Source organism: Brachyhypopomus gauderio, unplaced genomic scaffold (genome assembly GCF_052324685.1).
Source record: "Brachyhypopomus gauderio isolate BG-103 unplaced genomic scaffold, BGAUD_0.2 sc94, whole genome shotgun sequence".
NCBI lineage: Eukaryota > Metazoa > Chordata > Actinopteri > Gymnotiformes > Hypopomidae > Brachyhypopomus > Brachyhypopomus gauderio.
Window position 1 is genome coordinate 123636 of NW_027506915.1, and position 9420 is coordinate 133055.

The 9420-nt window shown below is 45.2% G+C and overlaps 28 non-coding genes across 28 annotated transcripts; 18 read left to right on the plus strand and 10 right to left on the minus strand.

Annotated features, from left to right (window-relative positions):
* Positions 1-421: 421 nt before the first annotated feature.
* Positions 422-508, plus strand: trnay-gua (transfer RNA tyrosine (anticodon GUA)). The gene is given in 2 exon segments: positions 422-458; positions 473-508. It is a non-coding gene; the product is annotated as a tRNA-Tyr (tRNA).
* Positions 509-570: 62 nt separating this feature from the next.
* Positions 571-642, minus strand: trnae-cuc (transfer RNA glutamic acid (anticodon CUC)). Its single transcript has one exon. It is a non-coding gene; the product is annotated as a tRNA-Glu (tRNA).
* Positions 643-1391: 749 nt separating this feature from the next.
* Positions 1392-1478, plus strand: trnay-gua (transfer RNA tyrosine (anticodon GUA)). Its single transcript is given in 2 exon segments — positions 1392-1428; positions 1443-1478. It is a non-coding gene; the product is annotated as a tRNA-Tyr (tRNA).
* A 63-nt stretch (positions 1479-1541) lies between these two features.
* On the minus strand, positions 1542-1613 carry trnae-cuc (transfer RNA glutamic acid (anticodon CUC)). Its single transcript has one exon. It is a non-coding gene; the product is annotated as a tRNA-Glu (tRNA).
* Positions 1614-1817: 204 nt separating this feature from the next.
* Positions 1818-1890, plus strand: trnak-uuu (transfer RNA lysine (anticodon UUU)). The gene has a single exon. It is a non-coding gene; the product is annotated as a tRNA-Lys (tRNA).
* A 412-nt stretch (positions 1891-2302) lies between these two features.
* On the plus strand, positions 2303-2389 carry trnay-gua (transfer RNA tyrosine (anticodon GUA)). Its single transcript is given in 2 exon segments — positions 2303-2339; positions 2354-2389. It is a non-coding gene; the product is annotated as a tRNA-Tyr (tRNA).
* Positions 2390-2452: 63 nt separating this feature from the next.
* On the minus strand, positions 2453-2524 carry trnae-cuc (transfer RNA glutamic acid (anticodon CUC)). The gene has a single exon. It is a non-coding gene; the product is annotated as a tRNA-Glu (tRNA).
* A 204-nt stretch (positions 2525-2728) lies between these two features.
* On the plus strand, positions 2729-2801 carry trnak-uuu (transfer RNA lysine (anticodon UUU)). The gene has a single exon. It is a non-coding gene; the product is annotated as a tRNA-Lys (tRNA).
* Positions 2802-3212: 411 nt separating this feature from the next.
* Positions 3213-3299, plus strand: trnay-gua (transfer RNA tyrosine (anticodon GUA)). Its single transcript is given in 2 exon segments — positions 3213-3249; positions 3264-3299. It is a non-coding gene; the product is annotated as a tRNA-Tyr (tRNA).
* A 63-nt stretch (positions 3300-3362) lies between these two features.
* Positions 3363-3434, minus strand: trnae-cuc (transfer RNA glutamic acid (anticodon CUC)). The gene has a single exon. It is a non-coding gene; the product is annotated as a tRNA-Glu (tRNA).
* Positions 3435-4184: 750 nt separating this feature from the next.
* trnay-gua (transfer RNA tyrosine (anticodon GUA)) lies at positions 4185-4271 on the plus strand. Its single transcript is given in 2 exon segments — positions 4185-4221; positions 4236-4271. It is a non-coding gene; the product is annotated as a tRNA-Tyr (tRNA).
* A 62-nt stretch (positions 4272-4333) lies between these two features.
* Positions 4334-4405, minus strand: trnae-cuc (transfer RNA glutamic acid (anticodon CUC)). Its single transcript has one exon. It is a non-coding gene; the product is annotated as a tRNA-Glu (tRNA).
* Positions 4406-4609: 204 nt separating this feature from the next.
* On the plus strand, positions 4610-4682 carry trnak-uuu (transfer RNA lysine (anticodon UUU)). Its single transcript has one exon. It is a non-coding gene; the product is annotated as a tRNA-Lys (tRNA).
* A 411-nt stretch (positions 4683-5093) lies between these two features.
* trnay-gua (transfer RNA tyrosine (anticodon GUA)) lies at positions 5094-5180 on the plus strand. The gene is given in 2 exon segments: positions 5094-5130; positions 5145-5180. It is a non-coding gene; the product is annotated as a tRNA-Tyr (tRNA).
* A 62-nt stretch (positions 5181-5242) lies between these two features.
* Positions 5243-5314, minus strand: trnae-cuc (transfer RNA glutamic acid (anticodon CUC)). The gene has a single exon. It is a non-coding gene; the product is annotated as a tRNA-Glu (tRNA).
* A 204-nt stretch (positions 5315-5518) lies between these two features.
* trnak-uuu (transfer RNA lysine (anticodon UUU)) lies at positions 5519-5591 on the plus strand. Its single transcript has one exon. It is a non-coding gene; the product is annotated as a tRNA-Lys (tRNA).
* A 473-nt stretch (positions 5592-6064) lies between these two features.
* trnay-gua (transfer RNA tyrosine (anticodon GUA)) lies at positions 6065-6151 on the plus strand. Its single transcript is given in 2 exon segments — positions 6065-6101; positions 6116-6151. It is a non-coding gene; the product is annotated as a tRNA-Tyr (tRNA).
* A 63-nt stretch (positions 6152-6214) lies between these two features.
* Positions 6215-6286, minus strand: trnae-cuc (transfer RNA glutamic acid (anticodon CUC)). The gene has a single exon. It is a non-coding gene; the product is annotated as a tRNA-Glu (tRNA).
* A 204-nt stretch (positions 6287-6490) lies between these two features.
* On the plus strand, positions 6491-6563 carry trnak-uuu (transfer RNA lysine (anticodon UUU)). Its single transcript has one exon. It is a non-coding gene; the product is annotated as a tRNA-Lys (tRNA).
* Positions 6564-6975: 412 nt separating this feature from the next.
* trnay-gua (transfer RNA tyrosine (anticodon GUA)) lies at positions 6976-7062 on the plus strand. The gene is given in 2 exon segments: positions 6976-7012; positions 7027-7062. It is a non-coding gene; the product is annotated as a tRNA-Tyr (tRNA).
* Positions 7063-7125: 63 nt separating this feature from the next.
* trnae-cuc (transfer RNA glutamic acid (anticodon CUC)) lies at positions 7126-7197 on the minus strand. The gene has a single exon. It is a non-coding gene; the product is annotated as a tRNA-Glu (tRNA).
* Positions 7198-7401: 204 nt separating this feature from the next.
* trnak-uuu (transfer RNA lysine (anticodon UUU)) lies at positions 7402-7474 on the plus strand. The gene has a single exon. It is a non-coding gene; the product is annotated as a tRNA-Lys (tRNA).
* A 411-nt stretch (positions 7475-7885) lies between these two features.
* Positions 7886-7972, plus strand: trnay-gua (transfer RNA tyrosine (anticodon GUA)). The gene is given in 2 exon segments: positions 7886-7922; positions 7937-7972. It is a non-coding gene; the product is annotated as a tRNA-Tyr (tRNA).
* A 63-nt stretch (positions 7973-8035) lies between these two features.
* On the minus strand, positions 8036-8107 carry trnae-cuc (transfer RNA glutamic acid (anticodon CUC)). Its single transcript has one exon. It is a non-coding gene; the product is annotated as a tRNA-Glu (tRNA).
* Positions 8108-8311: 204 nt separating this feature from the next.
* Positions 8312-8384, plus strand: trnak-uuu (transfer RNA lysine (anticodon UUU)). Its single transcript has one exon. It is a non-coding gene; the product is annotated as a tRNA-Lys (tRNA).
* Positions 8385-8857: 473 nt separating this feature from the next.
* On the plus strand, positions 8858-8944 carry trnay-gua (transfer RNA tyrosine (anticodon GUA)). The gene is given in 2 exon segments: positions 8858-8894; positions 8909-8944. It is a non-coding gene; the product is annotated as a tRNA-Tyr (tRNA).
* A 62-nt stretch (positions 8945-9006) lies between these two features.
* Positions 9007-9078, minus strand: trnae-cuc (transfer RNA glutamic acid (anticodon CUC)). Its single transcript has one exon. It is a non-coding gene; the product is annotated as a tRNA-Glu (tRNA).
* Positions 9079-9282: 204 nt separating this feature from the next.
* trnak-uuu (transfer RNA lysine (anticodon UUU)) lies at positions 9283-9355 on the plus strand. The gene has a single exon. It is a non-coding gene; the product is annotated as a tRNA-Lys (tRNA).
* Positions 9356-9420: the final 65 nt, after the last annotated feature.

Here is a 9420-nt window from a genome sequence, read left to right on the forward strand (position 1 = left end):
CAGGCTTTTGGATTAAGCTGAACTTCCAGCTTTACGTCTGCCTACCTGTGACTTCCTTGTCATTAATTATTTTGTCTATGTCCTTGTTAATGATGACAAAAAAAACACCAATTAAAGCCACTCAGCCTTTCCTTTCTCTCTCTCTCTATGTGACATCACAATAGATTTTCTCAAAAAGCAATTCAAATTGTTCTAACCATTGGTGGGACCAACCCGTGGCCTTTTACCATCCACGTGTCCAAAATGCAGTACGCATGCCAATGTTGTTAACAGACATACGTGTTGGTAGCTCTACATGTCCAACTGGTACAGTGTGAGGTTTCCTCTTTGGTGGACCTTAAAGAGTTGAAAAAGCCACAACCGAACTGGTATCTTTGTCAACGTCCTTGTTTCTGGATCTATGCTGCATGTGCGTCAGAATCCTTCGGTAGCTCAGATGGTAGAGCGGAGGACTGTAGAGGTTAAAGCAGCAATCCTTAGGCCACCGGTTCAAATCCGGTTCGAAGGAAGCTTCTTTTTTTCCAGGATATTACTGCCTTTAATGTCATGATGGGCAAAAAGTTTTCTGTTTTCCCTGACCGGGAATCGAACCCGGGCCGCGGCGGTGAGAGCGCCGAATCCTAGCCACTAGACCATCAGGGACAGCGATGTTATGCTAATGGATGAAGGCCTTTACATGAGTTCTGGCTGGCCGTTATTCATGAGTGAAGAAAGACCAGAATGTGGGTTATTCGTGACCACACCAGAACATGTGGACCTTTTTGTGTCAAGACTGTCAAATGCTTCCCATGTCAGAGGTCAAGAATATCTGGACATGTTCTGAATCACAGAGCAAGGCTAAACGTAGCCTGGATAGCTCAGTCGGTAGAGCATCATACTTTTAATCTGAGGGTCCAGGGTTCAAGTCCCTGTTCAGGCGTTGAACTTTACATGACCGTCAGCTCTTGAGCACCGTTCACTCATCGTCAGGCAGACTATTGGATTAAGCTGAACTTCCAGCTTTACATCTGCCTACCTGTGACTTCCTTGTCATTAATTATTTTGTCTATGTCCTTGTTAATGATGAAAAAAAAAACACCAATTAAAGCCACTCAGCCTTTCCTTTCTCTCTCTCTCTATGTGACATCACAATAGATTTTCTCAAAAAGCAATTCAAATTGTTCTAACCATTGGTGGGACCAACCCGTGGCCTTTTACCATCCACGTGTCCAAAATGCAGTACGCATGCCAATGTTGTTAACAGACATACGTGTTGGTAGCTCTACATGTCCAACTGGTACAGTGTGAGGTTTCCTCTTTGGTGGACCTTAAAGAGTTGAAAAAGCCACAACCGAACTGGTATCTTTGTCAACGTCCTTGTTTCTGGATCTATGCTGCATGTGCGTCAGAATCCTTCGGTAGCTCAGATGGTAGAGCGGAGGACTGTAGAGGTTAAAGCAGCAATCCTTAGGCCACCGGTTCAAATCCGGTTCGAAGGAAGCTTCTTTTTTTTCCAGGATATTACTGCCTTTAATGTCATGATGAGCAAAAAGTTTTCTGTTTTCCCTGACCGGGAATCGAACCCGGGCCGCGGCGGTGAGAGCGCCGAATCCTAGCCACTAGACCATCAGGGACAGCGATGTTATGCTAATGGATGAAGGCCTTTACATGAGTTCTGGCTGGCCGTTATTCATGAGTGAAGAAAGACCAGAATGTGGGTTATTCGTGACCACACCAGAACATGTGGACCTTTTTGTGTCAAGACTGTCAAATGCTTCCCATGTCAGAGGTCAAGAATATCTGGACATGTTCTGAATCACAGAGCAAGGCTAAACGTAGCCTGGATAGCTCAGTCGGTAGAGCATCAGACTTTTAATCTGAGGGTCCAGGGTTCAAGTCCCTGTTCAGGCGTTGAACTTTACATGACCGTCAGCTTGTCTGCCTACCTGTGACTTCCTTGTCATTAATTATTTTGTCTATGTCCTTGTTAATGATGACAAAAAAAAACACCAATTAAAGCCACTCAGCCTTTCCTTTCTCTCTCTCTCTATGTGACATCACAATAGATTTTCTCAAAAAGCAATTCAAATTGTTCTAACCATTGGTGGGACCAACCCGTGGCCTTTTACCATCCACGTGTCCAAAATGCAGTACGCATGCCAATGTTGTTAACAGACATACGTGTTGGTAGCTCTACATGTCCAACTGGTACAGTGTGAGGTTTCCTCTTTGGTGGACCTTAAAGAGTTGAAAAAGCCACAACCGAACTGGTATCTTTGTCAACGTCCTTGTTTCTGGATCTACGCTGCATGTGCGTCAGAATCCTTCGGTAGCTCAGATGGTAGAGCGGAGGACTGTAGAGGTTAAAGCAGCAATCCTTAGGCCACCGGTTCAAATCCGGTTCGAAGGAAGCTTCTTTTTTTTCCAGGATATTACTGCCTTTAATGTCATGATGAGCAAAAAGTTTTCTGTTTTCCCTGACCGGGAATCGAACCCGGGCCGCGGCGGTGAGAGCGCCGAATCCTAGCCACTAGACCATCAGGGACAGCGATGTTATGCTAATGGATGAAGGCCTTTACATGAGTTCTGGCTGGCCGTTATTCATGAGTGAAGAAAGACCAGAATGTGGGTTATTCGTGACCGCACCAGAACATGTGGACCTTTTTGTGTCAAGACTGTCAAATGCTTCCCATGTCAGAGGTCAAGAATATCTGGACATGTTCTGAATCACAGAGCAAGGCTAAACGTAGCCTGGATAGCTCAGTCGGTAGAGCATCAGACTTTTAATCTGAGGGTCCAGGGTTCAAGTCCCTGTTCAGGCGTTGAACTTTACATGACCGTCAGCTTGTCTGCCTACCTGTGACTTCCTTGTCATTAATTATTTTGTCTATGTCCTTGTTAATGATGACAAAAAAAACAACAATTAAAGCCACTCAGCCTTTCCTTTCTCTCTCTCTCTATGTGACATCACAATAGATTTTCTCAAAAAGCAATTCAAATTGTTCTAACCATTGGTGGGACCAACCCGTGGCCTTTTACCATCCACGTGTCCAAAATGCAGTACGCATGCCAATGTTGTTAACAGACATACGTGTTGGTAGCTCTACATGTCCAACTGGTACAGTGTGAGGTTTCCTCTTTGGTGGACCTTAAAGAGTTGAAAAAGCCACAACCGAACTGGTATCTTTGTCAACGTCCTTGTTTCTGGATCTATGCTGCATGTGCGTCAGAATCCTTCGGTAGCTCAGATGGTAGAGCGGAGGACTGTAGAGGTTAAAGCAGCAATCCTTAGGCCACCGGTTCAAATCCGGTTCGAAGGAAGCTTCTTTTTTTTCCAGGATATTACTGCCCTTAATGTCATGATGAGCAAAAAGTTTTCTGTTTTCCCTGACCGGGAATCGAACCCGGGCCGCGGCGGTGAGAGCGCCGAATCCTAGCCACTAGACCATCAGGGACAGCTATGTTATGCTAATGAATGAAGACTTTTACATGAGTTCTGGCTGGCCGTTATTCATGAGTGAAGAAAGACCAGAATGTGGGTTATTCGTGACCACACCAGAACATGTGGACCTTTTTGTGTCAAGACTGTCAAATGCTTCCCATGTCAGAGGTCAAGAATATCTGGACATGTTCTGAATCACAGAGCAAGGCTAAACGTAGCCTGGATAGCTCAGTCAGTAGAGCATCAGACTTTTAATCTGAGGGTCCAGGGTTCAAGTCCCTGTTCAGGCGTTGAACTTTACATGACCGTCAGCTCTTGAGCACCGTTCACTTATCGTCAGGCAGGCTTTTGGATTAAGCTGAACTTCCAGCTTTACGTCTGCCTACCTGTGACTTCCTTGTCATTAATTATTTTGTCTATGTCCTTGTTAATGATGACAAAAAAAAACACCAATTAAAGCCACTCAGCCTTTCCTTTCTCTCTCTCTCTATGTGACATCACAATAGATTTTCTCAAAAAGCAATTCAAATTGTTCTAACCATTGGTGGGACCAACCCGTGGCCTTTTACCATCCACGTGTCCAAAATGCAGTACGCATGCCAATGTTGTTAACAGACATACGTGTTGGTAGCTCTACATGTCCAACTGGTACAGTGTGAGGTTTCCTCTTTGGTGGACCTTAAAGAGTTGAAAAAGCCACAACCGAACTGGTATCTTTGTCAACGTCCTTGTTTCTGGATCTATGCTGCATGTGCGTCAGAATCCTTCGGTAGCTCAGATGGTAGAGCGGAGGACTGTAGAGGTTAAAGCAGCAATCCTTAGGCCACCGGTTCAAATCCGGTTCGAAGGAAGCTTCTTTTTTTCCAGGATATTACTGCCTTTAATGTCATGATGGGCAAAAAGTTTTCTGTTTTCCCTGACCGGGAATCGAACCCGGGCCGCGGCGGTGAGAGCGCCGAATCCTAGCCACTAGACCATCAGGGACAGCGATGTTATGCTAATGAATGAAGGCTTTCACATGAGTTCTGGCTGGCCGTTATTCATGAGTGAAGAAAGACCAGAATGTGGGTTATTCGTGACCACACCAGAACATGTGGACCTTTTTGTGTCAAGACTGTCAAATGCTTCCCATGTCAGAGGTCAAGAATATATGGACATGTTCTGAATCACAGAGCAAGGCTAAACGTAGCCTGGATAGCTCAGTCGGTAGAGCATCAGACTTTTAATCTGAGGGTCCAGGGTTCAAGTCCCTGTTCAGGCGTTGAACTTTACATGACCGTCAGCTTGTCTGCCTACCTGTGACTTCCTTGTCATTAATTATTTTGTCTATGTCCTTGTTAATGATGAAAAAAAAAACACCAATTAAAGCCACTCAGCCTTTCCTTTCTCTCTCTCTCTATGTGACATCACAATAGATTTTCTCAAAAAGCAATTCAAATTGTTCTAACCATTGGTGGGACCAACCCGTGGCCTTTTACCATCCACGTGTCCAAAATGCAGTACGCATGCCAATGTTGTTAACAGACATACGTGTTGGTAGCTCTACATGTCCAACTGGTACAGTGTGAGGTTTCCTCTTTGGTGGACCTTAAAGAGTTGAAAAAGCCACAACCGAACTGGTATCTTTGTCAACGTCCTTGTTTCTGGATCTATGCTGCATGTGCGTCAGAATCCTTCGGTAGCTCAGATGGTAGAGCGGAGGACTGTAGAGGTTAAAGCAGCAATCCTTAGGCCACCGGTTCAAATCCGGTTCGAAGGAAGCTTCTTTTTTTCCAGGATATTACTGCCTTTAATGTCATGATGAGCAAAAAGTTTTCTGTTTTCCCTGACCGGGAATCGAACCCGGGCCGCGGCGGTGAGAGCGCCGAATCCTAGCCACTAGACCATCAGGGACAGCGATGTTATGCTAATGGATGAAGGCTTTTACATGAGTTCTGGCTGGCCGTTATTCATGAGTGAAGAAAGACCAGAATGTGGGTTATTCGTGACCACACCAGAACATGTGGACCTTTTTGTGTCAAGACTGTCAAATGCTTCCCATGTCAGAGGTCAAGAATATCTGGACATGTTCTGAATCACAGAGCAAGGCTAAACGTAGCCTGGATAGCTCAGTCGGTAGAGCATCAGACTTTTAATCTGAGGGTCCAGGGTTCAAGTCCCTGTTCAGGCGTTGAACTTTACATGACCGTCAGCTCTTGAGCACCGTTCACTCATCGTCAGGCAGGCTTTTGGATTAAGCTGAACTTCCAGCTTTACGTCTGCCTACCTGTGACTTCCTTGTCATTAATTATTTTGTCTATGTCCTTGTTAATGATGACAAAAAAAAACACCAATTAAAGCCACTCAGCCTTTCCTTTCTCTCTCTCTCTATGTGACATCACAATAGATTTTCTCAAAAAGCAATTCAAATTGTTCTAACCATTGGTGGGACCAACCCGTGGCCTTTTACCATCCACGTGTCCAAAATGCAGTACGCATGCCAATGTTGTTAACAGACATACGTGTTGGTAGCTCTACATGTCCAACTGGTACAGTGTGAGGTTTCCTCTTTGGTGGACCTTAAAGAGTTGAAAAAGCCACAACCGAACTGGTATCTTTGTCAACGTCCTTGTTTCTGGATCTATGCTGCATGTGCGTCAGAATCCTTCGGTAGCTCAGATGGTAGAGCGGAGGACTGTAGAGGTTAAAGCAGCAATCCTTAGGCCACCGGTTCAAATCCGGTTCGAAGGAAGCTTCTTTTTTTTCCAGGATATTACTGCCTTTAATGTCATGATGAGCAAAAAGTTTTCTGTTTTCCCTGACCGGGAATCGAACCCGGGCCGCGGCGGTGAGAGCGCCGAATCCTAGCCACTAGACCATCAGGGACAGCGATGTTATGCTAATGGATGAAGGCCTTTACATGAGTTCTGGCTGGCCGTTATTCATGAGTGAAGAAAGACCAGAATGTGGGTTATTCGTGACCACACCAGAACATGTGGACCTTTTTGTGTCAAGACTGTCAAATGCTTCCCATGTCAGAGGTCAAGAATATCTGGACATGTTCTGAATCACAGAGCAAGGCTAAACGTAGCCTGGATAGCTCAGTCGGTAGAGCATCAGACTTTTAATCTGAGGGTCCAGGGTTCAAGTCCCTGTTCAGGCGTTGAACTTTACATGACCGTCAGCTTGTCTGCCTACCTGTGACTTCCTTGTCATTAATTATTTTGTCTATGTCCTTGTTAATGATGACAAAAAAAAACACCAATTAAAGCCACTCAGCCTTTCCTTTCTCTCTCTCTCTATGTGACATCACAATAGATTTTCTCAAAAAGCAATTCAAATTGTTCTAACCATTGGTGGGACCAACCCGTGGCCTTTTACCATCCACGTGTCCAAAATGCAGTACGCATGCCAATGTTGTTAACAGACATACGTGTTGGTAGCTCTACATGTCCAACTGGTACAGTGTGAGGTTTCCTCTTTGGTGGACCTTAAAGAGTTGAAAAAGCCACAACCGAACTGGTATCTTTGTCAACGTCCTTGTTTCTGGATCTACGCTGCATGTGCGTCAGAATCCTTCGGTAGCTCAGATGGTAGAGCGGAGGACTGTAGAGGTTAAAGCAGCAATCCTTAGGCCACCGGTTCAAATCCGGTTCGAAGGAAGCTTCTTTTTTTTCCAGGATATTACTGCCTTTAATGTCATGATGAGCAAAAAGTTTTCTGTTTTCCCTGACCGGGAATCGAACCCGGGCCGCGGCGGTGAGAGCGCCGAATCCTAGCCACTAGACCATCAGGGACAGCGATGTTATGCTAATGGATGAAGGCCTTTACATGAGTTCTGGCTGGCCGTTATTCATGAGTGAAGAAAGACCAGAATGTGGGTTATTCGTGACCGCACCAGAACATGTGGACCTTTTTGTGTCAAGACTGTCAAATGCTTCCCATGTCAGAGGTCAAGAATATCTGGACATGTTCTGAATCACAGAGCAAGGCTAAACGTAGCCTGGATAGCTCAGTCGGTAGAGCATCAGACTTTTAATCTGAGGGTCCAGGGTTCAAGTCCCTGTTCAGGCGTTGAACTTTACATGACCGTCAGCTTGTCTGCCTACCTGTGACTTCCTTGTCATTAATTATTTTGTCTATGTCCTTGTTAATGATGACAAAAAAAACAACAATTAAAGCCACTCAGCCTTTCCTTTCTCTCTCTCTCTATGTGACATCACAATAGATTTTCTCAAAAAGCAATTCAAATTGTTCTAACCATTGGTGGGACCAACCCGTGGCCTTTTACCATCCACGTGTCCAAAATGCAGTACGCATGCCAATGTTGTTAACAGACATACGTGTTGGTAGCTCTACATGTCCAACTGGTACAGTGTGAGGTTTCCTCTTTGGTGGACCTTAAAGAGTTGAAAAAGCCACAACCGAACTGGTATCTTTGTCAACGTCCTTGTTTCTGGATCTATGCTGCATGTACGTCAGAATCCTTCGGTAGCTCAGATGGTAGAGCGGAGGACTGTAGAGGTTAAAGCAGCAATCCTTAGGCCACCGGTTCAAATCCGGTTCGAAGGAAGCTTCTTTTTTTTCCAGGATATTACTGCCCTTAATGTCATGATGAGCAAAAAGTTTTCTGTTTTCCCTGACCGGGAATCGAACCCGGGCCGCGGCGGTGAGAGCGCCGAATCCTAGCCACTAGACCATCAGGGACAGCTATGTTATGCTAATGAATGAAGACTTTTACATGAGTTCTGGCTGGCCGTTATTCATGAGTGAAGAAAGACCAGAATGTGGGTTATTCGTGACCACACCAGAACATGTGGACCTTTTTGTGTCAAGACTGTCAAATGCTTCCCATGTCAGAGGTCAAGAATATCTGGACATGTTCTGAATCACAGAGCAAGGCTAAACGTAGCCTGGATAGCTCAGTCGGTAGAGCATCAGACTTTTAATCTGAGGGTCCAGGGTTCAAGTCCCTGTTCAGGCGTTGAACTTTACATGACCGTCAGCTCTTGAGCACCGTTCACTTATCGTCAGGCAGGCTTTTGGATTAAGCTGAACTTCCAGCTTTACGTCTGCCTACCTGTGACTTCCTTGTCATTAATTATTTTGTCTATGTCCTTGTTAATGATGACAAAAAAAAACACCAATTAAAGCCACTCAGCCTTTCCTTTCTCTCTCTCTCTATGTGACATCACAATAGATTTTCTCAAAAAGCAATTCAAATTGTTCTAACCATTGGTGGGACCAACCCGTGGCCTTTTACCATCCACGTGTCCAAAATGCAGTACGCATGCCAATGTTGTTAACAGACATACGTGTTGGTAGCTCTACATGTCCAACTGGTACAGTGTGAGGTTTCCTCTTTGGTGGACCTTAAAGAGTTGAAAAAGCCACAACCGAACTGGTATCTTTGTCAACGTCCTTGTTTCTGGATCTATGCTGCATGTGCGTCAGAATCCTTCGGTAGCTCAGATGGTAGAGCGGAGGACTGTAGAGGTTAAAGCAGCAATCCTTAGGCCACCGGTTCAAATCCGGTTCGAAGGAAGCTTCTTTTTTTCCAGGATATTACTGCCTTTAATGTCATGATGGGCAAAAAGTTTTCTGTTTTCCCTGACCGGGAATCGAACCCGGGCCGCGGCGGTGAGAGCGCCGAATCCTAGCCACTAGACCATCAGGGACAGCGATGTTATGCTAATGAATGAAGGCTTTCACATGAGTTCTGGCTGGCCGTTATTCATGAGTGAAGAAAGACCAGAATGTGGGTTATTCGTGACCACACCAGAACATGTGGACCTTTTTGTGTCAAGACTGTCAAATGCTTCCCATGTCAGAGGTCAAGAATATATGGACATGTTCTGAATCACAGAGCAAGGCTAAACGTAGCCTGGATAGCTCAGTCGGTAGAGCATCAGACTTTTAATCTGAGGGTCCAGGGTTCAAGTCCCTGTTCAGGCGTTGAACTTTACATGACCGTCAGCTTGTCTGCCTACCTGTGACTTCCTTGTCATTAATTATTTTGT